At 47.0% G+C, this 24,210-nt stretch overlaps 2 long non-coding RNA genes across 4 annotated transcripts in view; one reads left to right on the top strand and one right to left on the bottom strand.

Moving 5' to 3' along the window:
• Window positions 1-24,210, bottom strand: part of LOC126499536 (uncharacterized) — a 315,160-nt gene that overhangs the window by 36,322 nt on the left and 254,628 nt on the right. The window lies entirely within an intron of this gene.
• LOC126499535 (uncharacterized) lies at window positions 394-9,513 on the top strand. 2 transcript variants are annotated; one of them, XR_007591098.1, is made up of 5 exons: window positions 394-516; window positions 1,282-1,325; window positions 1,660-1,762; window positions 5,105-5,319; window positions 8,320-9,513. It is a non-coding gene; the product is annotated as an uncharacterized lncRNA (long non-coding RNA). The 2 variants fall into 2 exon arrangements; XR_007591099.1 differs by lacking the exon at window positions 5,105-5,319.

Genomic DNA, 24,210 nt, shown 5'->3' with positions numbered 1-24,210 from the left:
TAGCTGAGCAAGAGATAGTGACGTCCTGTGTCCTGCCATGTCCGCTGTAAGTTCTGAGGCAAACGAGAGCCCAGGGTTGCGTTAGGGAGTCAAGCCATGAGGGAGGAGGTGGCCGACCAGGTTAAAGGACAAGTCTGAGATAGCAGAAGGGAATATTCAGGCATCCACAGAGAGGCCTCAAGGCAAAGCCATGGGGGGAGGGGCAGTGAGGTCAGGGAGGCAGCCGTGGTGTCTGGGGCAGGTGGTGGGACCACAGAGACTCAAGTAAACTTGATAGGTACGAGTCAAATTACCAGGGGCCTTTAAGGCCACACAGGGAAGCTTGGAGTTAACGTGACACAGGACCAGGAGCGACTGAGGGATTTTGACAGAGGGCGTGACTTTATTGCAGCAATAGTTCCAGACTCCGTTTGGCAGTGAAATATAGGATGAAGTAAGACAACCCGGCATTCGGCTGTTCACGATTGGCGAGGTGAAATAGGATTTTCTGGCTATGGTGGAAGCTGTATGGAAAAGGTAAGAAATACCCCAAGAAAAGTCCAGTCAGTTTCGGTGCCTAGGTAGATGGCGGTGTGCGAGTGTGTGTGTGTGTGTGTGTGTGTGTGTGTGTTGGGTGGGTCACTAAGGGCAGAGTATGGACAGAGGAATTAATGGCAGAACGGTAGAGCCGAAGAAAGATGTTTTTGCAGATGGTGAGTTTGAAATGACAGTGAGCAGTGTGAGGGGGACACTGGAGAAGGCCAGTTTCAGGAGACACTGAAAAACTTTTCCAAGCCAAGGGTACCTTTAGTCTCAGTAACCAGGCCAACAGCGCCAGGCTCACATGGCTGCGGAGCTGATGAACTTTGGGGCCATGTTGAGGAGTTAGGTCTACCTAAACGCAGCCTTTGGGGTCTGACTGTGCCTGCATCTCCTCCCTGGTAGTGTGTGATGCAGGTAAGCATCAAAGCTGTAACCCCTGCAGGACCGGAAAGCCCAGCTAGCGACTGTCTCAAACTATAAAGTGAAAGGAAGACGGGATAACTTAGTGTTAGCACGTGAGAGACTCTGGGTTCAATGCCCAGTACCAAGAACAAAGGCAAAACAAACCAGAAACTTTCTGACTCCAAATTTCACCATGGTATGTTTGAGACACACTACCGCCATGGCAGGAAGTTGGCTGGGGAGGTCACAGTGGTCAAAAAGTAAGAGAGGATGCTGGGAACAAACCAGGGTTTGACAGCACCCACAGAACTAACTAGACTCTTCTTTCTCTGTTTCTTTTTTGTCTTTTTGAGACAGGGTCTCATTGTGTAGCTCTGGTTGCCCTGGAATTCACCTCAAAGGTGAGGTTGGCCGGCTTTGAACTCTGTCTCCTGAGTGCTGGGGATAAAGATGTGCACCACTGCACTGGCTAGAATAGGCACCATTTGGAGGGAAGAAATCAGAAGGGACCGGTTAGTGGGTCAAATGGTTGATTGACTGATGCAGGAAATGAGTAAAAGGGAAGATCCTAGGATGATGTCCGGTAATGGAAAAATGGTTCCTGATGATGTCACTGAGATAGAAAAGCTGGAAGGAAAAGTCGATTTGAAAAAAGAAGAGCACCATGAATTTAGTTTTCAACATGGTAATAGTCAGAATAATGACCCCACTCCATCATGTTGTTCGACATCCTAGTGCCCCAAACCTGTGACTGTATCACCTTCCACAAAAAATGGTACTATATGAGGATGAATAAATGAAGAATTTTGAAAGGAAGAAAAGGTTCTTGACTGTCGAGGTAGGTGTCGTAATCGGTATTTTATTGCTATGAAGACACCATGACCACTGCAACTCTTTTTTTTTTTTTGGTTTTTCGAGACAGGGTTTCTCTGTGGCTTTGGAGCCTGTCCTGGAACTAGCTCTGTAGACCAGGCTGGTCTCGAACTCCCAGAGATCCGCCTGCCTCTGCCTCCCAAGTGCTGGGATTAAAGGCGTGCGCCACCAACTCTTTTATTTATTTATTTATTATGTATACAATATTCTGTCTGTATGCCTGAAGGCCAGAAGAGGGCACCAGACCTCCTTACAGATGGTTGTGAGCCACCATGTGGATGCTGGGAATTGAACTCAGGACCTTTGGAAGAGCAGGCAATGCTCTTATCCACTGAGCCATCTCTTCAGCCCTAACCACTGCAACTCTTATAAAGGACAATATTTAATTGGGCTGACTTACAGTTTCAGAGGTTTTGTCCATTATCATCATGGCAGGGAGCATGGCAGCTGGGAGTATGGCTGCATGCAAGGCAGACATAACACTGGAGAAGGAGCAGAGATTCTCCATCTTGATCCAAAGGCAACAGGAAGTGAACTGAGATACTGGGCACAGCTTGAGCATATATGAGACCTGGTTGTAAGGGGCCTGATATAGAGTCTAGGAGTTGAGCTTGGGTCCTCTGAAGGCACAGAGTGCTCTGAACCACCTGGCCAGCCTCAACAGAGAAAAAATGTAAAGTAATGCCAACTTACCAGTAGTTCTTGATGGAGCAAGAGACTATCCTGAGTGATGAAAAACAAGAACAGAGATGATACTGAGAATTAAAGAAAACAGAAACTCCAGAGGAAAATCTTAAGAAACAGTACTGCCAAACAATGTGTCAGTGTCTACCTAGAGTCATTCAAGTATGTTTAGACTCCTTTATCTTCTTTAGGGTGATTTGTCCCAGAGAAATTATTAACAAAAACAACAACAACAACAAAACTATATTAGTTAATGGAGGTTACTTCCCCAGGGAAGCGAGACAGGCATGGAGGATATCTCAGAAGCTGTACTCTGACCCCAAGTCCCAGGCCTCTGACACTGGCTCCATGCCAAACTGGAAACACAGTGCATCCCTGTTCTAAATATAGGCATGGCTCTAGTGGGCCTTCAGCTTTGGAGTTCTAAACATCCCCTTCTCTCTTCTCAAGGGTGTGTAGGGTGTGTAGAGCATCTCCTCTTCTCTGTGTACTTACAAAGAGGGGAAGGGTAACTGGGTCACTGTGATATCATTCAGCGCAGCACCCTCCTATTGGGCTATTTCTAGAAAACAAGTGATGGGCTTGCCTGATGGGGTGCAACACCCCCATAAAAAAGGATTATCTGAAGCTATTTTCTGTCAAAGACCATGAGTACAGAGGGCACTCAAAATTGCATGGACACAATCTGGGAAAGGACATATTTTCTTTTATAACAGGGAGAGAGAGAGAGAGAGAGAGAGAGAGAGAGAGAGAGAGAGAGAATTTAAGATCCTAAATAACTAAATATCCATTATTTTTGTACAATTTTTACACATTGCTAAGCTAACCCTTATGATTATGAAAGAAAGGTAAGCTCAATATTGAACAGAAGTACCACAGAAAATTTCATAAAATACACCTTTTTTTGTAATATAATTTTTTATTGAAAAAAAAATTCCACCTCCTCCCCGCCTCCCATTTCCCTCCCCATCTCCCTTTTCCCTCCCCCCCTCCCTCTCCTCTCCCCCTCCCCCCACTCCTCTCCCCCTCCCTCTCCAGTCTGAGGGGCAGTCAAGGTTCCCTGCCCTGTGGAAAGTCCAAAGTCCTCCCCCCTCCATCCTGGTCTAGGAAGGTGAACATCCAAACTGGCTAGGCTCCCACAAAGCCAGAACATGAAGTAGGATCAAAACCCAGTGCCATTGTCCTTGGCTTCTCAGCAGCCCTCATTGTCCGCCATATTCAGAGAGTCCGGTTTTATCCCATGCTTTTTCAGTCACAGTCCAGCTGGCCTTGGTGAGCTCCCAATAGATCAGCCCCACTGTCTCTGTGGGTGGGTGCACACCTTGTGGTCCTGACTTCTTTGCTCATATTCTCCCTCCTTCTGCTCCTCCTTGGGACATTGGGAGCTCAGTCCGGTGCTCCAGTGTGGGATAAAATACACTTTTATATACAAAATTATAACAGCTGTGTAGGGAATGGGGCTTTGAATGACTGTTTCATTTAGTTTGAATTCTGTGATGCATGGTAAGGTGGTTTTATAACCATGAGAGGTAAAATACTTGATTTGAATATTGTTTTTAAGAAAATAAAGCCATTGATATAATTCATAAAAATACAGAGAATCCCAACTACTAAGTATGAAATAATAGAAATTATAGATCAGTGATCAATCAAGGGGTCTGATCTTGCAGCAAAAATTCCTGAAGTACGATGACATACTTGCCCTCTTATTTTTCACACCAGAAATAAATAAATTTGTTGTAATGGTTCTCAAAAAAAAAAAAATAACCGAAGTGGAATGTCATGCAACTCTTTAGTAACATTTTGACTCCTTCAACTAAAGGATTTTCACATATAATGGTTCTTACTCTACTCTGGAAATTGGGTATAATTTTCACTTCCTTGTGAAGAACTGGTAAAGATCCAACCAAGATCTAGCACTATTGAATATTATGTTTTAGCTCCATGAGGTCTGTGCACTAGACAGCAAGTCCCTCTACTCCTGTAGTCAGGATTATTATCTTCCTCTAAAACTTCCCATCTTCCTTAAGACTTGTTGCACAAAGTCACTTGGAATACAGAGTTCTAGTTATCAGGGGGCTATTCAGTTACAGACTGATTTTGTACAATAATGACTTCTCAAGCTATTTAAATGCTGATTTATTTATATGCAAAATTGTTTTAGATTTGTCATTTGCATTTCTGAATCATTATTCTTGATTATATATTTTGCATATACCTGTGTGCGTAACTCTGTAGTGGGGGGGAGAGGGTGAGAGAGAGAGAGAGAGAGAGAGAGAGAGAGAGAGAGAGAGGGAGAGGGAGGGAGAGAGAGGGTAAGAGGGAGAGGTGGGGAAAAAGAGAGGGAGAGATGGGGAGAGAGAGGGAGAGAGGTTGAGAGGATGGAGGGAGGGAAGGAGGGAGGGAGAGCATCTCTCCTCTCCACCCATACCGTTGTAGGAGGAGAAAGGAAGTGGGACAACACAATCCCTTCCCGTCCAAACTCCCACACATTCTCCAGGAAGGGGCCCGTGACTTAGGATGGGCCATTCAGTCCTTTCTCTTACTATCTGAAAGTGGAAGAAGGAAAGGAAGGGACAGAGAAAGGGAGTAGGCTGAGCTGAACCAGTCTTTCTCCAAGCAGCCATACCTAACAAGTGAACACTCTGGGAGCTATTGAAGATCAAATTTCTGGCCTGTGACCTTGGGAGCCTAAGAGCAGCAAGAGAAAAAGCAGCAGATGCGGAGAGGAGAAATGAGCAGGGGTCTGCCAGCATCCAAGGGCATGAGTCTATTCCATCCTCAGTTCCAGCTAGAGCTGTGCCTTTGGATCCCATAAGATACCACGCGTTCTATTAGGTATTTCAGACTATTAATATGGCACAGGGGAAACAAACGTGCAGCAGGGGGACAAAGTAACTGGCACTTGGCCCTGGAATCCCACTCTTATTCTGAACACAATCCTCTGATGGAGCCGGAGTTCTGAGAAGTTCCTGGGGGTTGGGCAGGGTTTGTTGGAGCAGTGAGCCAGCACTAGGGAGTTTCACAGCAACAGGAACAAAGTAGAAACAACCAGGGCTACACGTAGGAGCAAGGACCAGCTCTGTCTGGGCCTTTCCAAGATGTCTTGTCTCACTGAAGCTGGTTTAAATAGTTCCCCTTTGGTCCTAGAGAAGATGACTTATGCCTCAGTTTGTCACCCGGTTCCCTGGTCTGTTTTGACGATATCTTTATACAGTCTTGCAGGCTGGAACAAAACTTGAAAGTAATTTTGTCTGAATTCCCACCCCAATTTGCTTTTTTCCTTCTAATAATTTATCACAAGTGAGAGAAAAAAAAATCCGTTTTTCTACTCATTGATACAATTTAATAAGCTACTTTTCATTACAATTTAATATTTGTTTATTGTGGGGAAATTTTCAAACTATAGATGAAGGGAGAAATTTTAGCACATGTATCCAATCAACATAAGAAAAATATAAAACAGTTAATGCCATTGTTTGTATAGAAACTGACTTATACATTTATATAACCTCTAGGCTTTACAAAAAATAAGTGAAAATGGAAACCATCTTTTTTAGTTTAATTTTATTTTATGTGTATGGTGTTTTGACTATATTGTACGTACACCATATGTATGCAGTACCAGTGGAGGCCAGAAGAGGGCGTTGAGTCACCTAGCACTTATAGCTTAAATTAACCTGTTTCTCTTCATCTACATTTTGCCTTGGGGCTTTTAACTTTTTTTTTTTTTTTTTAATTCTGTATGCCCTACTTCCACTGCATCCTCTGTGTCTGACTGGCCAGCAGCTACCTAGCTGGTTGGCCCGAGGCATCTCCCTTTCTTTCTCTCATATTTTCTCTCTCAAGCCTAGATTCCTCCTCCTACTTATTGTCTTTGCACTTGTCAGCCTCGCCTATCCCTCTACTGCCTAGCTATTAGCTGTTCAGCTTTTTATTAGACCAATCAGGTGTTTAAGATTTGGGAATTTTTATAAGTAACAGTAGAAAGAAAATGATTGATTCCACAGTGATATGAATGGGTTAGTTCACAGTCACTGGAATGATGGCTTTTTAAATGACCTGATAATATGTTTGTATGGAACCTTCTTATGCCATTGGTGAGAATGTGAAATGGTGTCACCACCGTAGAAAATGGTTTGGCATTTCCTCACAATGTTAAACACGGCTATCATGTGATCTAGCAATTCTACTTCTAGATATACACTCCAAAGCAATGAAGACTTCCATCCACACACGTTTGTGTACAAATTCCCTAACAGCGTTATTCACACAGTCAAGTCCCAGAGATGATCCAAACGCCTAGTAACTAGTAAGGAAGGAAGGTAGATTTATATTATAAAATATTGAGCAATTAAAAAAGGAAGTAATACTGGGTGGTGGTCATGCACACCTTTAGTCCCAGTAGTTGGGAGGCAGAAGCAGGAGGATCTTTGTGAGTTCGAGGCCAGCTTGGTCTATAGAGCTAGTGCCAGGACAACCAGGGCTACACAGAGAAACCCTGTCTCAAAAACAAAACAACAACAGCAACAACAATAAAGCAATAACCTACGCTATAATATAAATGAACTTTAAGAACATTTCTAGTGACGAAAGCCAATCACAAAAGAGCACATGTAGTGTGATTCTGTTCACCAAATCTATTTGGAACAGGCACAGCTATAGAAATAGAGAGTAGAGGCCGGGCGGTGGTGGCGCACGCCTTTAATCCCAGCACTCGGGAGGCAGAGGCAGGCGGATCTCTGTGAGTTCGAGACCAGCCTGGTCTACAAGAGCTAGTTCCAGGACAGGCTCCAAAACCACAGAGAAACCCTGTCTTTAAAAATTAAAAAAAAAAAAAAAAAAAAAAAGGAAGAAATAGAGAGTAGACTAATAGTTGCCTAAGACCATAAGGGCTAAGGAGAGGACATGGGCTTGATTGCCAGTGAGTACGGGCTGTCTTTCTGGGGGTGACAAAATGCTCTAAAATTACTCGGATAATGATTGCACAACTCAGATCATCCACCTCTCTGTCGCATTATATCCAGTCAATGGCTGGATCACATATTACATCACTGATATTTTAGTGAGGGCTTCTGTTTTTACAAGAACAAAATCAGACTTCCACAAGTGCTCTCTTCTTCCCAAATCTCTGCTGCTGCTATGGAGGCTGCTGTACTATTTCCTAGATGTAACTTCTCAGTTAGCATCTCAATGCTGACGTGGTCCTCTGGTGTACAGTTCGGTTGTGGGTCAGTGTTCCAACAAAGCCAGAAGACGAAACAGTCTTGAGAGCTGTTAGAACGCTTGTTTGTCTGTCTGTGACAAGCCCTTACTACATATCTCTTGTTTGTCTGTTTGTCTGTCTGCAACAGGCCCTTACTATGTATCTCAGTCAGACCTTGAACTCAGGGTTCTCCTTCCTCTACCCCTTGAATGCTGGGGTTATATGTACAAAACTTCTTAAATGCTTGCTTTTAATTGGGCCAAAACAAAAAAGGACTACAGATCGTCAAGAGAAAATGCTGTCCTTTGTCTTTGAACTTCTGGATAAACAAAATTCTTTGATCATATAGATAGAGCATGAAATGCTTGGTCAGTTCCAAATTAATGGCAGAATTCTCTGGAATCTGCTGGAAATCATGTGGGTTTCTATAAAAGGAAGTTCTGGGAGTTTCCAGGAAGTCAGGGCTACTAGTATCTGGCCTTAGTCGACAATCTGGGTTCGGCTTTCACATGAAGGAAGCCATCTGTCCCTGGGAGCGGGGAGAATGGAAGACAGTTGTGTGATTACACTCTTCCTCTGTCTCTGTCTCATCATACACCCGTGGATCCTAATTTAGCATTTATCCACTGCAGAACAAAGACAGCTCTGAAGACATCAGCCAAAGACGGCTCTGAAAACGACATCAGCCAACACACATACAAGGTGATGTACCGGTCCCTTTGGACTCAATGTATGCAAACTTCTTGGAGCAATGTAATCAATGAAAGAAAGATGACCAAAGGAATCAAAATAACCAAAGACATCAGCAGGCAATTGCGAAAATTCTAAGTTCTGGCACTTTATTAAAAAGGCCCCGGCGAAGACAAAAACCACAGGAAAGCAAGAGAATTTGCTGTGTCATGCCTGCAAGAAGGCCATAGTCTATTTGAATCAAAGTTTCCATACATCAAAAGGGGAAAGAAAACTTCAAAAACAAAGAAATATCTGTGTGTGCATACATAAATATATAGGCGAGTAATTATAATTATATAATATGTTCATAGTGTTTATTTGATATATTCTACATAGTGATGGGTTTCAGAGGCAATTTCAAGTATATCATACATTTTGTACATATTCACCTATCACCCCTCCTCCTCCTCTCCCCTCACCGCCATTCTTTCCCCAATTTCCCTCCCATTATTATGTTATATATTAAAATAGTCATATGCCTCTATATACAATACAGAATCTACAAATAAAGCACCATGTTAGTCTTTCTGAAAATGGCTTTTTTGCTTAATATCATCATCTCCAATTGTCACCATTGCTCACAAGTAACACAATCTCATTTTCTTAAGTAGCTGACTAAGAGTTCACGGTGTCTAAGTCCTAATGCCTCCATCCGCCTGGTGGCGGACATCTTGGCTAGTTCCATCACTTGGCTATTGTGAATGGTGCTGCAATCAACACAGATGCACGTGTATTTCCGAGGTGCATTAGCTTAAACGGCTTTGGCATGGCCCCAGGGATGGGACAATTGGGTCACATGGTACTTCTGTTGTTTGAAGAACCACCATAAAATATACTCAAGGACAGAAATCATATGATTATCTCAGTAGACACAGAAAGGATATTTGACAAAATCCAATGTTCCTTAGTGACAAAATTCTTAAAGAACCTAAGAATAAGAGGACTGTGCCTTAACATGGCAAAGGCTCTCTCTGGCAAACCTCTACCGGCACTGTATTAGAGGAGGGAAAGGCCAAAGCTCTTCCACCAAGATCAGGACTGACAGGGGGTATTCACTTTCTCATGGTTCTTGAAGACCTTACTAATGAGAAAGAAAGAAAGAAAGAAAGAAAGAAAGAAAGAAAGAAAGAAAGAAAGAAAGAAAGAGGAAAGGAAAAGAAAAGAGAAGAGAAGAGAAGAGAAAAAAAGGCCACAAATAGGAAGGGTAGAAGATCCCTGTCTGTAGGTGTTATAAAGCCCATACATAGAAGATTGAAGATTCCCCCAGAAAACTCTTAGAACAGATAAATGCATACAGGTAGCAAGATACCAAACCAACACACAAAATCAGTAGCTTCTTTGTACACCAATAATGAATGTGTTGAGAAAGACATTGGGGAAACAGTCTCATTTGTAACACCCGACTCTGTGTTACCCCCTGGGTACAGTTCGCCTGCCACGGTACCATACGGGCAAGGGCCTGGAGATTGAAAGAACACACAAAGAGACCTGGGTCATTTGAAAGGAGATCAGCTGAACGCCCTATAGCTAGCTAATCACCAGGCAGGGCAGGGGAAGCACAGGAACAAACAGAATGTTTTAGTTAGCTGACCAGTAACTGTCCTCAAGATGAACCCCAGGAACAAGAGTAGACCCAGGCCCTACACTCATTCACACTGGATCCTAACCATATGCCAGGTCTAGGACCTATGAATGTGTGAAGGATATCACAGGGATGAATTAAAGTTTTAAGTATAATTAAGATTTCCAGTCCACTGTTCACAACACAAAAAATGTATTCTAGATTATTCTGTGGTTCTAATAGGAACACAAGAGCCCCCAGATGTGGAAGAACAAGGCAGAAGAATAGAGTTCCAGAAAAGACCCAAAAGTCCCATTCGTGGACAATGGAAGCAGGATCAGAAAAGGGTTACTGTGTTGGCATTGAATATAAGAGGGACATGAGCCAAGGGATGCAGGCAGTCTGTGGAGCTAGGGAAACAGAGGACCAAAGGCCCACATCCGATTCAGACTTTTGAGCTTCTAACTTCTTACAGAACTTTAAGATGATGCATTTATGTTCTTTTAAGCTACAGTCTGTGGTAAATTGTTTTAACAGCAATAGAAAACAAGTTTGCATGATACAATTCCAAACTGAGTATTATCAGAAATTAATTGGATAACAGAGAGAAAGTAATGTATACTAAAGGTATTTGGGGAAATTACTTGGCGTGAGCAGCTTTGAGACCTTTGTTTTCACAGGTGGTAGGACAAATATCGGAAGACAAATGCAAATGTGTCAAACCTGTAAAAGAACAAGGAAGAGTGAATCTGTTCATTAAATCCCCAACTACCAGAACCAGGAAGTTCCTCTTAATAATTTAAGAGCTGTAATTTAGGAATGGATGGATAGACAGATGGATGAGTGAATGGATGAATGGATGGATGGATGTATAAAGGAGTGGATGAATGGATGGACAGATGGATGAGTGGATGGATGAGAGGATAGATGAATAGATGGAAGATAGATAGATAGATGAACGAATGGATGAACAGATGGGTGGATGATGGATGGATAGATGAATGGGTAAGTGGATGGATAGATGAGTGGATGGATGAGTAGATGGATGGATGGATAGATAGATTAGACAGGTAAAAGGGAAGAATAATGATAACAGGAAAATGATAACCAAAGAAATGAAGGGTTGAGAAGAAGGAAAGGAAAGAAAAAGGAGAGAGTAAAGGGAGAAGAGAATGAAAGAAAAAGGAAAAGAGGGGAGGGAGGGGGAAGTGAGGGAGGATTTCTTTATGCAGCATGGGACCCTTTTACCCTTACAGGAAAAAGAAGTGAAAATATTACAATCTTTATAGTTTTTCAGATAAATGTAAGGCGATCAGAACCAAAATAAAGTCATAGAAACCAAAACATTCGGGGTGAAAGTCGAGATTCATTAGAGAGCCCGCCCTCGATACCTGAACTCTTGACCCTTACCTGAGGACTTTGAGACTATTTGGAGCTGATAGAGTCCGATCATTTCTCTTCTAAACTCTAAAAGATTACTCAGAAAATAGTGAAGTTGGCTTAAGTGTTCCTCTGCATCTACCCTATCATGTAACTGCATTTCTGGTCTGACAATAGTGAAAGAGAAAGGACCTCACGAGTCCCACAGGCGTGTGAGCAGGCCACGGCAGGTGTATCAGGCCCAGCGCGGAGCCATGAGCCACAGGTTGTTCTCTGCCAGTCTGATTGGATTCTCTCTTCTTACTGGAATGCCTCCTCTGAGCTACAAACCAGCATCCAACTCCTCACGTTTGCTAAGCTGACACTGGCGGGACTGGCCAAGCCTCCTCCAGAAATCCAGCCCCGTGTGGAGCACGTGGAACAACATGGACACGTGAGGAACAAGGCTGACCTAGGAAACCAGCCAGCCGAGGGCACATCTTGGCAACTGAAGCCAGAGAAGAAATGGTAGGTAGGTGTCCTGTGCTGACGTGGGTAGCTGTCAAAAGCTTGATTTGGAAGCAGGTGGGCTGAGTACCTCCTGGTCTGGACTTTGACAAACTCAGAAGCAAAGAACAGAAGATACAAACCCAGCCACTTGCTGTGCCAAGTAAACCATTGGACAAACTAGGAAATCTGCCCCCACTCATCCCAAAGAGATGTGTGCCTGCCATTCTTTGTGTGAGAGACTGAGAGAGAGTAAATTAGAAACATCTTAGGTTCCTAGCAGTTCTCCAGAGCAAATAAGGAGCAATACCGAATCATGCCTGATCATCGCCTAAGGCAAGCTGCCCCTCTCACTTACGGTGTCTTCGGACTTTTATTTGATTTTGGGGGGATGGAGAGCTTCTCTGAACAACATAAACAGTTGCTACTCTTTTGGGAGAAGGGGGGCGGACCTCACTAACAGCAAAGGCACCTCTCGGAGTGAATTCAGCAGATATTTAAGTGAACTGTTTGAAGGCTAAAGGGGGAAGAGGAAGGAAACAAATGGCTCTAACACGGATTTTCTGCTGCCAGAGTGAAGAAGCCGCACCCCTGCCGTGCAGCTCCAGTGCCAGGAATTCCCGGTGACATCGAATGAGTACCCCCTGCTCTTTTATCTCTGCCACACCTCTTGTTCTCATCAGTGTTTACGTCTGTTATCACCCACAAATATACGCGGTGATTTTGTGCATGAGGTCTTCCCCAGAGCTTGTCTTCCTTCTATTAAGCCCCACGCAATAATTTATGGTTAAAGCTTCAGTAGCAGCCGTGCCTGGAAACGTCGTCTGCGGGCTCTTCCGTTGCGAGGAAAATGCTGGGCTTAAGTGGCTCATTTAACAAATGTGAACAAGTGACACATTTGTTCAGAACATTATGGGAGGGACTGCTGAGATCTCGGTAGGACATTATTGGTGAAACTCTACAGAAGGTTAACCTTGCTTTTCCAACAGACTTTGTTATGCTGAACCTTGAAGCTTCTGGGTCTCAGCTGCACCTAAGAAGTTTGAGGGGGTGAAATGGGTGGTTCAATTGTTAAGAGTGCTGGCTGCTTTTCAAGTGGACCTGAGTTTGGGCAGCTTATAACCATCTCACAGCTAGCAGTAACTCTAGCTCCAGGAGATCCAAGACCCTCTTCTGGCTTAAATAAATCTTTAAAATAAGTTCAAGGGGCCACAAATTCTAGGAACTTCCATATTTATTTCCTTATAACTTGCCACCGAAGATGAGCGACGGGAAGAAATCTTTGTCTCTGACGTGAAAGGAAAAAGCGTAGAGACACCATTTGGCCATCCATGCTGATACCATGAAAGAACTCTTCAGCTTGCTTTGCAACCTCCCTTCCTGTTGTTTCATTCAAAGCAGACCATCCCTGACCATTCCCCAGACCTGCCCACCCTGGGGGCGGGTAGGGCCCAGAGCATCAACCAGCCCAGCCAATTCACTGCTCAAATCTCCTCCCCACCCCCGAAACCCACGTGGCTTTCCATCCACCCATGCGTTCATCTAGTCCCTCATTACCATCCCATTGATCTGTTTGTCAGGCCCTCAGCTAGGTGCTGGGGTAGGAACAGGATGGATGCGGCCCTCGGGACACTGGGAAAGGTAGTTCTGATTCTATGTAGACAGCATAAGGAGATTATTCCTAATTTGTAGGTGAACAATGGTATTGTGGCGGAGTAAGAAAATGTCATTTTCCCCCAAGAACATTTAAGGGTGCATGGCATGGTGTCTACACGCTAAATTAATAATATTCCTTAAAAACGGCGGCGGGGCGGCGTGGGTGTGTGGACAAACACGGGATAGACGGCACGCAAAGGAAGAGACAGACACGCAGCTCCCACGTGGGTGCGTTTAATGGGGAGAGGGGAACACGATAAGGGCGGGGCGTGCAAGACACACAAGGGGGGAAGGGAGCAAGAGAGAGAAACCTCGTGGAGCGCTCGCTTTTAACTGCGGGCGCAAGGTTATCTGGGAGTGATGGTCTTCACCTGGGCGCGACCAGCGCGCGCAGGTGACCCAGGGGAAGTCTGGGAGCTGTAGTTTCCAAGGAATAACATTCCAACCTTTTTAGTTTATTAAAAAAATTAAAATTGGGGGGGGGGTCTTTAGGGAATGGGAATGGGGGCGTAGCCCGGTCTCTCATGACTGCTTCCTGCTGACTTTGGGCGTCGAGGGGTCCAGGGAATGTTCAGTTGGTCCGCTGGCGTTCTGGGCTGGCTGATTGAAGAAGTCACCTCCGTCCGGTTTTTCCTTCTGAGTAGCTGGGCTGGCTGATTGAAGAAGTCACTGGGATGCTGGAAGGCAAAAAATCGCATTAGTGGAGAAAGAAATTAGGGAGAAGAGATCTGGAAGGTTTGGTTAGAGGGGAAACTTAGGGGGTGGGGGAGGAGTCCTAGGAATAAAAGAAAGAAGGAGATAAAAGAAAAAAAATTAAATGATACTTATTCCGTTACTGAGCCGCTTGTGAATCTGCTTAGGTGAACTGACCTGTTAAGTGGCTTTGTTAAAAATCTGCTTACCGCTGGAGCCCTTGGCTTCGTATTTGATGATCTGTAATGGCAGCTGAATAGTTATTTAGAATTTTGGAGAAGGAAAGATGTATTAACGCAGGAGAATTAGGTGGCAGATGGGGTAGGAGGGGCTAAGCCAGGTGTCTTTTGGAACTTAAGGGAACAGGGTCCCGTCTGGGTTACCGTGTATGAAGGATTATTTTGAGCTGTGGAAATAAAGGGCTTGAGGTGTGTCAGATGGATCCAGTGGGGAACCCCTTTTAGCTTAGCAGCTGTGGGAGTTAAAAGAATTACTCTAAAGGGTCCCTGCCATTTAGGGGCAAGAGGTGAGGGGCGTTGACCTGGGGGTGAGAGCAATACCTCATCACCTATTTTAATTGGTGGAAAACATGCGTCAGTGCAGGGCTGAGGTAGAGCGTGATCCGCAAAGTCCCATAGAAGTGAACGCAGGTGTGAAAGAAGAGGGGTGAGCAGGTGATCGGGCAGGGGGGAGGTTTCTGGTGAGAGGCCGGGTGTTAAAACTGGCCGCCCATACATAAGTTCAAAAGGTGAAATGAAGAGGGGACCCTTGGGGAGGGCCCGGAGCCTGAGAAGAGCAAGGGGCAGAAGTCTTACCCAATCGAGGTGAAGTTCCTGTGACATCTTCATAAGGGCTGTCTTTAGAGAGCGGTTAGTTCGTTCTACCTTACCTGAAGACTGTGGATGGTAGGGGATATGAAAGTTCCAGGGGATTCCGAGTGCCTTGGACAGGGTTTGACAGATCTGTGACGTAAACTCTGGACCGTTATCTGACTGGAGAGAGGCTGGGAATCCAAACCTAGGGATAATCTCTCGGAGAAGAATGTCAGAGACTGTCTGGGCTCTCTTGTTAGAGGTGGGGAAAGCTTCAACCCATCCAGACATTGTATCCACCAGAACCAGGAGATATTTAATTTTCCTGACTGTGGGCATATGAGTAAAATCCAGTTGCCAGTCGGCTCCCGGGAGAGAACCTCTGGCTTGGTGGGTAGGAAAAGGGAAGCTGCGATATTTGGTCCTGGGATCTGACTTTTGGCAGATCTGACAGGAAGCAGTGGTGGCTTTTAAAAACCTGATATCGTCAGGTGTGGGTTTGACATGTGTTTTTACAAAATGAAGTAGGGCTTTTTCATTGGGATGAAAAAGCTGGTGTAGGTAGGACAGGATCTGTCGGGTGTTGGGAGATGCCTGTGGGACTGTGGGCTGTACTGTAAATACTCCCTGAGGTAGCCGAGGCAGGCCTGTATTCTGGAGTGCTGCCATCTTAGCTGCTCTGTCCGCTCGGTTGTTTCCCTTGGAGACAATGGAACTGTCAGATTGATGAGACCGGCAGTGAATAATTCCTATAGCTTTAGGGAGATAAGAAGCTTTTAGTAAGTTCATAATATGCTCTGAGTTGGTAATGGATCCTCCCTTCGCCGTGAGAAGTCCGCGCTCCTTCCAGATGGCTGCATGAGACAACAGAATATGAAAGGCATATTTGGAATCTGTGTAAACATTTAAAGACTGTCCCGCGGCTAACTGAAAAGCTCGGGTGAGAGCTATCAGTTCGGCTTGTTGATTTGTTGTAAGGGCAGGTAGTGCCCTGGCCTCGATTATCTCTGTATCTGACACTATGGCATAACCTGCTTTGCGCGTCCCGTCACATAGAAAGGAGCTGCCGTCTGTGTACCAGGTGTGAGTAGCCTGGGACAGACTGCCCTCCTGTATATGTGAGGGGTGGGGTAGTAGGTCCTCTAGGACCTCAATGCAGGAGTGAGATGGGGAATCATTAGCATTAGGTTGAGGTAGAAGATTTGAAATATTGAGAGGTTGGCAAGATTGGAAATTGATGCTCGTATCTTCCATCAGCGCCACCTGAAGGGAAAGAACTCGAGAAGGGGGTAAGGTTTGTAGACCTTTGTAGGTTAAGAGGTTAGACAGGTTATGGTGAGAGAAAACTGTAGTAGGTGCTCCAAAGGTTAGCTTTTTTGACTCACGAATAAGAAGTTCAGCAGCTGCCAAAGCACGTATGCAGGGTGCCCAGCCCCGGGTGGTAAGGTCCATCTTCTTTGATAGGTAAGCTACAGGTGCAAAGGAGGGTCCCAGTTGGTGTCCTAGGACTCCCAGGGCATAGCCCTCTTTCTCTGCTACGTAAAGAGAAAAGGGGCGGGTTAAATCCGGAAGATGGAGGGCTGGGGCTTGGATCAGGGCCTGCTGGAGTCTCCGGAAAGGTTTTGTGATGGGGTGAAGAAGGGGCTCATGTAGAGAGCCGAGAGCTGCTTCATATAACGGGCGAGCAAGGAGGGAGAAGGAGGGTATCCAGGAACGCAGGAAACCAGCCACTCCCAGGAATGATAAAACCTCTTCTTTGGTGGAAGGAACTGCAAGAGATTGAATTAGTCTTTTTCTGTCCAGAGTAATAGCCTTTTGTGTTGGGGTTATGGTCAATCCCAAATATGTTACCTGAGTCGTGGACAATTGAACTTTGCCTGGTGAGACTCTGTAGCCCTTTTTGGATAAAAAATTTAATAAGGCGGCAGTGTCAGTCCTGCTGGTCTCCAAAGATGGGCTACACAGCAGGATGTCATCGACATAGAGTATAAGCTTTGATTTAGGGAGAGGCAGAGAAAGCAGATCAGAGGCCAGAGCCTGGCCAAAGAGGTGTGGGCTGTCCCGGAATCCCTGAGGGAGAACGGTCCAGGTGAGCTGTGTAGAAAAATTAGTATCAGGATCTGTCCAGGTGAAAGCAAAGATGTTTTGAGATTGAGGGCTGAGGGGAATAGAGAAAAAGGCATCCTTGAGGTCCAAGACGGAGAAGTGGGAGGTCCCTGAAGGAATGGTGGACAACAAAGTGAGAGGATTAGGCACGACCGGGTGTAGAGGTACCACAGCAGAGTTAATGAGCCGGAGGTCCTGAACCAAACGATAAGTTCCGTTAGATTTTTTGACAGCCAATATTGGAGTGTTAAAGGGGGAAGAGGTGGGGCGAAGCAGCCCTTTTCTCAGAAGGTCAGAGACTATAGGTTTTAACCCTTTGAGGCTTTGGGAAGAGAGGGGATACTGAGCCTGGGTGACGTATCCGGTGGGGTTTTTTAACTGAATAACAACAGGGGAATGGTGTTCAGCGACAGCGGGATTTTGGGTGTCCCACACGAGAGGGTTCACTTGGGAGGCTGGAAGAGGAAAAGACATATTAGTGTCAGGAGATCGCGGGGTCAGGAGAAGCAGCAGCTGCGTCACCGACGAATCTGGAATGAAACGGGTTGGGGGCGCGAAAGAAATGAAAGCTCCCAGCTTGGTCAGAAGATCCCTTCCCAAGAGTGGAACTGGGCAGGTTGGTAGAACCAGGAATGAATGGCTGAGAAAAATACCTCTAAATACGCAGTTGAGAGGCGGGGTTTGGTGAGGTAGATAAGGCTGTCCTCCCACCCCAACAATAGGGGAGCTTGAGGGGGAGGTTGGTCCCCAAAATTCCCTTAGAACCGAGTATGTTGCTCCGGTGTCCAAGAGAAATGAGATGAGACGACCCGACACGGTTATCAATACCCGTGGCTCCTGGTTGCAGATGGGCGTGGCGGTCGGGTTGTTGATGGAGCCCGGGTACCTTCAGTCCTCCAGGGCCAGGCCCAGCAAGTCGGCCTGAGGAGCCTCTGGGCCCGTTGCCCCAGCATTACTGAACACACGGGGGCAGTCCACAGACCAGTGGCCCTCCCGATGACATTTAGGGCAGGGGCCCCGTGGGTTACGATGAGGATTGGGGCAGCCCTTGGCCCAGTGACCCGTCTTACCGCATTTGAAACAGGGTCCGGGGGGCGGCGGGGGAGCAGCGCGAACAGGGTGAGCAGTGAAGTCTGTCGCCTCAGCTGGTCGGGCGGGTGCAGTAATCACGTGGCAGTGATTTTTGGCTTTTTCGTTTCTCGCGTGGTAAACTTTGAAAGCCGCCTCCAGGAGCTGTGCCTGTGGAGTCTGGGGACCTTTTTCTAAGCGCCTAAGTTTACCTTTGATGTCTGGGTAGGATTGGTTGATGAAGTGAGACATTAGGAGTTGTCTGCCCTCGGTAGATTCTGGATCCATGTTTGTGAACTGTAACATAGCTTTGGTTAGTCGGTCAAGAAATGCAGAAGGATTTTCCTTAGTATCCTGAAAAATTTCTGAGAGTTTGGAATAATCTACAGGTTTAAGGGCGGCCTTACGGAGTCCCGCCATAAGACAGGTTAAGAATTGGTCTCTGGCCAGAATGCCGGCGGGGGAATTATAATCCCAGTGGGGCTCCCGGTCAGGCACCGCCTCCGCCCCGGGAGGGTGGGAGGCGAGAGTCTGGTGTACCTCGTCGGCGTACTGTCTCGCCTGTTCCCAGACACGTCTGCGTTCCTCGGGGAGCAAGTTATTGAACAGGAGGGTTTGTACGTCGTGAAAAGTTAGGGAATAGGACTGAGTCAGAAATTGAAATTCTCTTATGAAATTGGTAGGATTAGCAGTATATGACCCGAGCAATTTTGAGACCTGAGAGAGCTCTGATAAGGAAAATGGTACATGAACCCTTATTAGACCCTCCGAGCCGGCCACCTCCCTCAAGGGCAGAACTGTAGCTGGCTTGATTTGACCTGGGTTAGTCCTCGCTGCGGCCTGCGAACGGGTAAGAGGCGGGGTAAAAGTCGGAGCCAGACTGCGGGTGGATTTAGTGCCTGAGGGGGGTTTGCGCCGCGAAGAGGAGGAAGCAGCAGGGGGGGAGGGAGACCGGGAAGAGTCTGAAAGTCCTTCCTGCTGTCTGTGGCCAAAAGAAACGGTTAGCCGTTCGTGGGTGCGACTGCGCCTGCGGGAGAGGTGAGGTGAGGGTGAGTTGGAACTGGAATGAGAATTAGGATGTCGGCGAGAACGGAGGCTGCGAAAACTCCTTGGGGAAAGAGATCTGGACCTGGGGAAATGTCTGCGCGGAGATGGTGAACGGGAGGAAGGCCTGCGGGCAGGAATGTTAAAATGTCTGCGTATCGGCGGAGAACGGGATGAAGACCTAGACTTGTTAAAACGGGCTGTAGAAGGAAGAGGAATGTTAGAACGAGGCGCGCGGGGTGAAGACTTAGGATCTGTGGGAGGAAAAGGGGCGGGTGAGATTTCGTGCGGCCGAGGGGGGCGGGAAGGGGCGGTCAGGGGGCGGGAAGGGGCGGTCCCACGAGGCCTGGGAGGAGGAGGCTCGTCAGCCGGGTCCATGGCGGTAGCCAGAGAAGGGAATACCTGTTGGGAAGGGAGATTTTGTGAGGACAGTGCCAGGAACATGTGAGCGGGTGAGCAGTGAGCAACTGTAGAAGGATTAGTCTTTAGAGCCATGTAAAAAAATCCCATAATATACATTAACTCCTTCCATTTTGTTGAGCGGTGACAAAAATTAGCCAATTCACGTAAGATGTCAGGATCAAATGAGCCCTGAGGAGGCCAGCGGATATTGCCCTCCAATTTATAACGGGGCCACGTTTTGGAGCAAAGACGGACAAGTTTATCCATCTTAATGGACGGAATGAGGGCGTGGGGTTTTAGAGACTCCAGGAGTTGACCCAGAGGTGAATCAGGGGGAATAGGCTTAGATTGTCTTGAACCCATGACAGATCTGGCCGCTGGCGAGCACAGCAAGTCCTCTATCCAGGCGTCCGAGGAAAGAGGAGGCCGTGTTATGGGCGAAGATTGACTCGAAACCGGCAACCGACGAGTACCAAACTCGGCCGGCAGGAGGACAATCACGCCGTTAGGGCTGACCGTACAGCCGGAAAGGTGTCCACTCCGTTAGTGGACCCGACGCGGGAGACACAGATAGGAAGAAAGAGCAGTAGGAAAACCAGGGCGCCAAACCCTGGGGAGAAAGCGACTGAGAGCAATAAGCTCCCAGCAGCGGCAGAACCAAACCAGGAGCACAAGACCAAGAGAAGGGAGGGGGGCAATGGGAAGGCAATTCCAACCCAGATTAGCCAGGGGAAGCCGGCCGGACGTCCCTAGGCGTATCAAGGAGGGAAAGGCCCGGGGGGGGGGGACTCACGGTTAGTTGGAGATGGCCGTGGGGCGGTGGTGGTCCCGGTTCTGACCCTGTGTCCGGCGTGAGGTCCCGGGCCCGGAGCCCGGACCTCAGGTGGAGAATCCGGCACGGAGAAGTCCCCGAGTCGACGGCACCAATAATATTCCTTAAAAACGGCGGCGGGGCGGCGTGGGTGTGTGGACAAACACGGGATAGACGGCACGCAAAGGAAGAGACAGACACGCAGCTCCCACGTGGGTGCGTTTAATGGGGAGAGGGGAACACGATAAGGGCGGGGCGTGCAAGACACACAAGGGGGGAAGGGAACAAGAGAGCGAAACCTCGTGGAGCGCTCGCTTTTAACTGCGGGCGCAAGGTTATCTGGGAGTGATGGTCTTCACCTGGGCGCGACCAGCGCGCGCAGGTGACCCAGGGGAAGTCTGGGAGCTGTAGTTTCCAAGGAATAACAATTAATTCAGTAAAATTTATGAGAAGACACGCGGGGTAAAATGTTAACAATCGTTATGCCAGGTGTGTGTGTTTATGGTATGGTTTGAACGTGAAATGTGTCCCTGTAGGCTCATGTGTTTGAACATTTGGTCCCCACTCCAGATGGTGGCACTGTTTGTGTAGGGGGGGGGGGCGTGGAGCTAGCATAGGCAAGCCTTTGAGGATTGTGCCCACTCCTGTTTCCAGCCTGTATTTTCTGCTTCCTGGTCTGTGATATGTTGGCAGCTGCCACCTCATGCTCCTGCCACTATGGGTGGAGACGCCCCAGCCACGGTGCCTTCACCATCTCGATGAACTTCATCCTCTGAACCATGAGCCGAAACAAATGCTCTCACCTTTGAGTTCTTTCAGCCAGTATTTGGTCTCACAGTGTCTGTCTGGTCCCACAGTGTCTGTCTGGTCCCACAGTGTCTGCCTGTTCCCACAGTGTCTGCCTGGTCCCACAGTGTCTGCCTTTTCCCAGTGTCTGCCTATTCCCACAGTGTCTGCCTGGTCCCACAGTGTCTGGTCCCACAGTGTCTGTCTGGTCCCACAGTCTAAGGTAACCAGCAGAACGTGGGTCTGATGTGCTGTTCACTTTACTGTCGAGTTTGGAAGTGCTCATAAGGAAATGTTAAGACCAAGTCTGGTAGCTCTGGCCTAGAATACCAGCTAGGGAAGCTAATGCAAGAGAACTGCAAGTTCAAGGCTTCCCTGAGATATGGAGTAAATTCAAGGCAAGCCTGGGCAACTTAGTGAGACCCTGCTTCAATATAAAAGCAAAAAGAGGGCTAGGAATACAGTCCGTCTGTAACAGAGTCGTTTCCTAGCACACATAGAACCATGGATTTTTTAAATTCTTCCCTTATATATTATATCCCACCTGCAGTGCCCCCTCCCTCATCTCCTCCCAGCACCGCCTCCCGCTTTTTTCTCCGCTAGAACACTCAGCTCTGTTTCCCTTCAGCAAAGAGCAGATCTCCCAGGGACATCAACCAAACGTGGCGTAACAGGTTATGATAAGACTGGGTACATACGCCTGCATATCAGGGCTGGACGAGGCAACCCAGTAGGGAGAAAAGGGTCCCAAAAGCAGGCAAGAGTCAGAGACAACCCCCACTCCCACTGTTAGGAATTCTACAACACCAAACCATACAGTCATAGCATATATGCAGAGACCTAGGCTCCCTGATTGTTGCTTCAGTCTCTGTGAGCCTCTGTAAGCCCTGCGGAAGCCTGGATTTAATCCCCAGTTCTAGAAATTAAATAGATAGTTAAAAAGTATTAAATGTTAAATAAATAATTAAAAACTAAACTATTAAAATGAGTTTAAAAGCAAGGAAACAAACCATTAGTCTCCAAGATGGCTCTAATATTGCCCTGGGTAAAAACCTTAAGCCTAGGACAGATCATTTCCCCAAAGGCAAAGGATACAAATAAAAAAAAAATACACCTTTCCTCTTAAGTTTCTTTCTGGGTCTATTATATCGGCGTGTGGAGATTCAGTTTATACAAATGCCATTCTTAAAACCTTAGAGCTGAAACTGGTGAGTGAGTGAGTGAGAAAAATCGTTCCCTTTCCTGCAACCATAGGCCAATAGACAGCCGAGACCTACTACGCTTCGATGGCCTCTGTCCGCACGGAGTGTGCTTAGAGTTTGCCTAGGGTTCAGAAACGGGAACGTTGTACTGCTAAGCTTTCTGAAATAGCGGCTGCGTTTGTTTTGCCCCCACCTCCCCTCAGACTGTACTGCTTGGAAAAGTATGCTGATTTCTATTCCTGGAGGGGCCCCGCTGCTCGATGCTGCTGAATGAATGAGAATTCCAGAAACAGCGAACGGGGCACTCCCAGTGGATGCGTCCTGAATGGGGCAGAACAGTAGCGCAGCACGGAATTCCTAGCAAGTGCCAGAGATGAAGTCATGGTCCTGCGACCACAGTCGGCCAGCTGGACAGTCCCAGGCCTGAGAGCCACGAGGATGGAGTTGCAGGCTGAAACACAGGATGCCCCGCTAAACATGGAATCCAGAGAGTCAGTCAAAATTCAGCGTATGTGCGTCCCATGCAATCTTGAGGGCATACTTACCCTTTAAAAAATGGGTTGTCTGGAATCGAGTTAAACTGGGCATCCCATATGCATATCCTCGCTCCCCCTTGCTAAATCTGGCAGACTCACACAGGCATGAATGGAGTCCAAATGTACAGAGGGGCAAATGGCAGGAAAGGGCCTGTGGCGGCACCATGGTACCGATTCACAGATTGTCTTAGACCCGGGAGCCTAGGCTAAGGAATTCCCATTTGTCTCTTTGGGACAAGCAGGGATGGCTGAGCATTAATGACTGCTTTAATTTGGTCCTTTGTTATAAAGACTGTGACCAAAAGCACCTTGGGGAAGGGAGTGTTTATTTCATTGGTTCTCAACCTCCCTAATGCTGTGGCCCTCTAATAAAGCACCTCATGTTGTTGTGACCCCCAATCATAAAATTATTTTCCTTGTTACTCCGTTAAGCGTAATTTTTGCTACTGTTATGAATCATAATGTAAATGTCTGATATGCAGGATATCTGATATGCAACCCCATGTGAAAGGGTCGCAAAGGGGTTGCGACCCACAGGTTGAGAGCCACTGTTTTAATTCATCTTACAGAGTGGGTCTTGATTTTTCACTAAACAAATACCGGTGGAAAATGGGGGTGTCGCTGAGTGCCACAGAAGCAGAGATGAGGAAGACGGCATTGGTCTCACAAACAGACACACAGTACCTGACCCTGCTCTTGAGTGTGAGCCAGACTTACCGATTGGTTTCTGACAAGCAGAAGAGAGAAAAGTGATGTTGCATGACTCCCAAGGGTCGCTTACAAAAGGACTGTGACTTCCACCTTGGGCACATGTTCCTTCTTACCCCCCACCCCCACCCATCTCTGCCCTTTCTCCAGCAAACTCTGATGTGAGCAATTCCATGGGGAGAGCCACATGGCAGGAAGTGGAGGCTTCTGGCCGAGGCGCTGAGCAGCAGGTGTGATGGTCTCTGAAGGGTCCTGATCCTAGACTGTCCTGACAAAGCTTTAGGTGACCGCAACTCAGACAGCTGCTTCCTCCAACCTCATGAGAGCCCAGCCATGCTATACCACACCCAGACCTTCAGAAACTGTAGGAAATAATAAATATGGTGCTGGAAGCTGCTAGACCTTTTTATAATTTGTGAAGTGGCGATCAACACAGAGGAGGTGGGAACAGGGACTCGGAGGAGGGATGTAGTAATTTGATGTCGGGCTCTTTGGACTCTTTTGGGGGACCCACCACCAAGCTCCTAAATGGGTCACATG

Source organism: Alexandromys fortis, unplaced genomic scaffold, assembly GCF_014885135.2.
Source record: "Alexandromys fortis isolate MF-2015 unplaced genomic scaffold, M_Fortis_MF-2015_v1.1 scaffold_35, whole genome shotgun sequence".
Lineage (NCBI taxonomy): Eukaryota > Metazoa > Chordata > Mammalia > Rodentia > Cricetidae > Alexandromys > Alexandromys fortis.
Note: the sequence above shows the minus strand (reverse complement) of the source record. Positions and strands in the feature narration are given on the sequence as shown.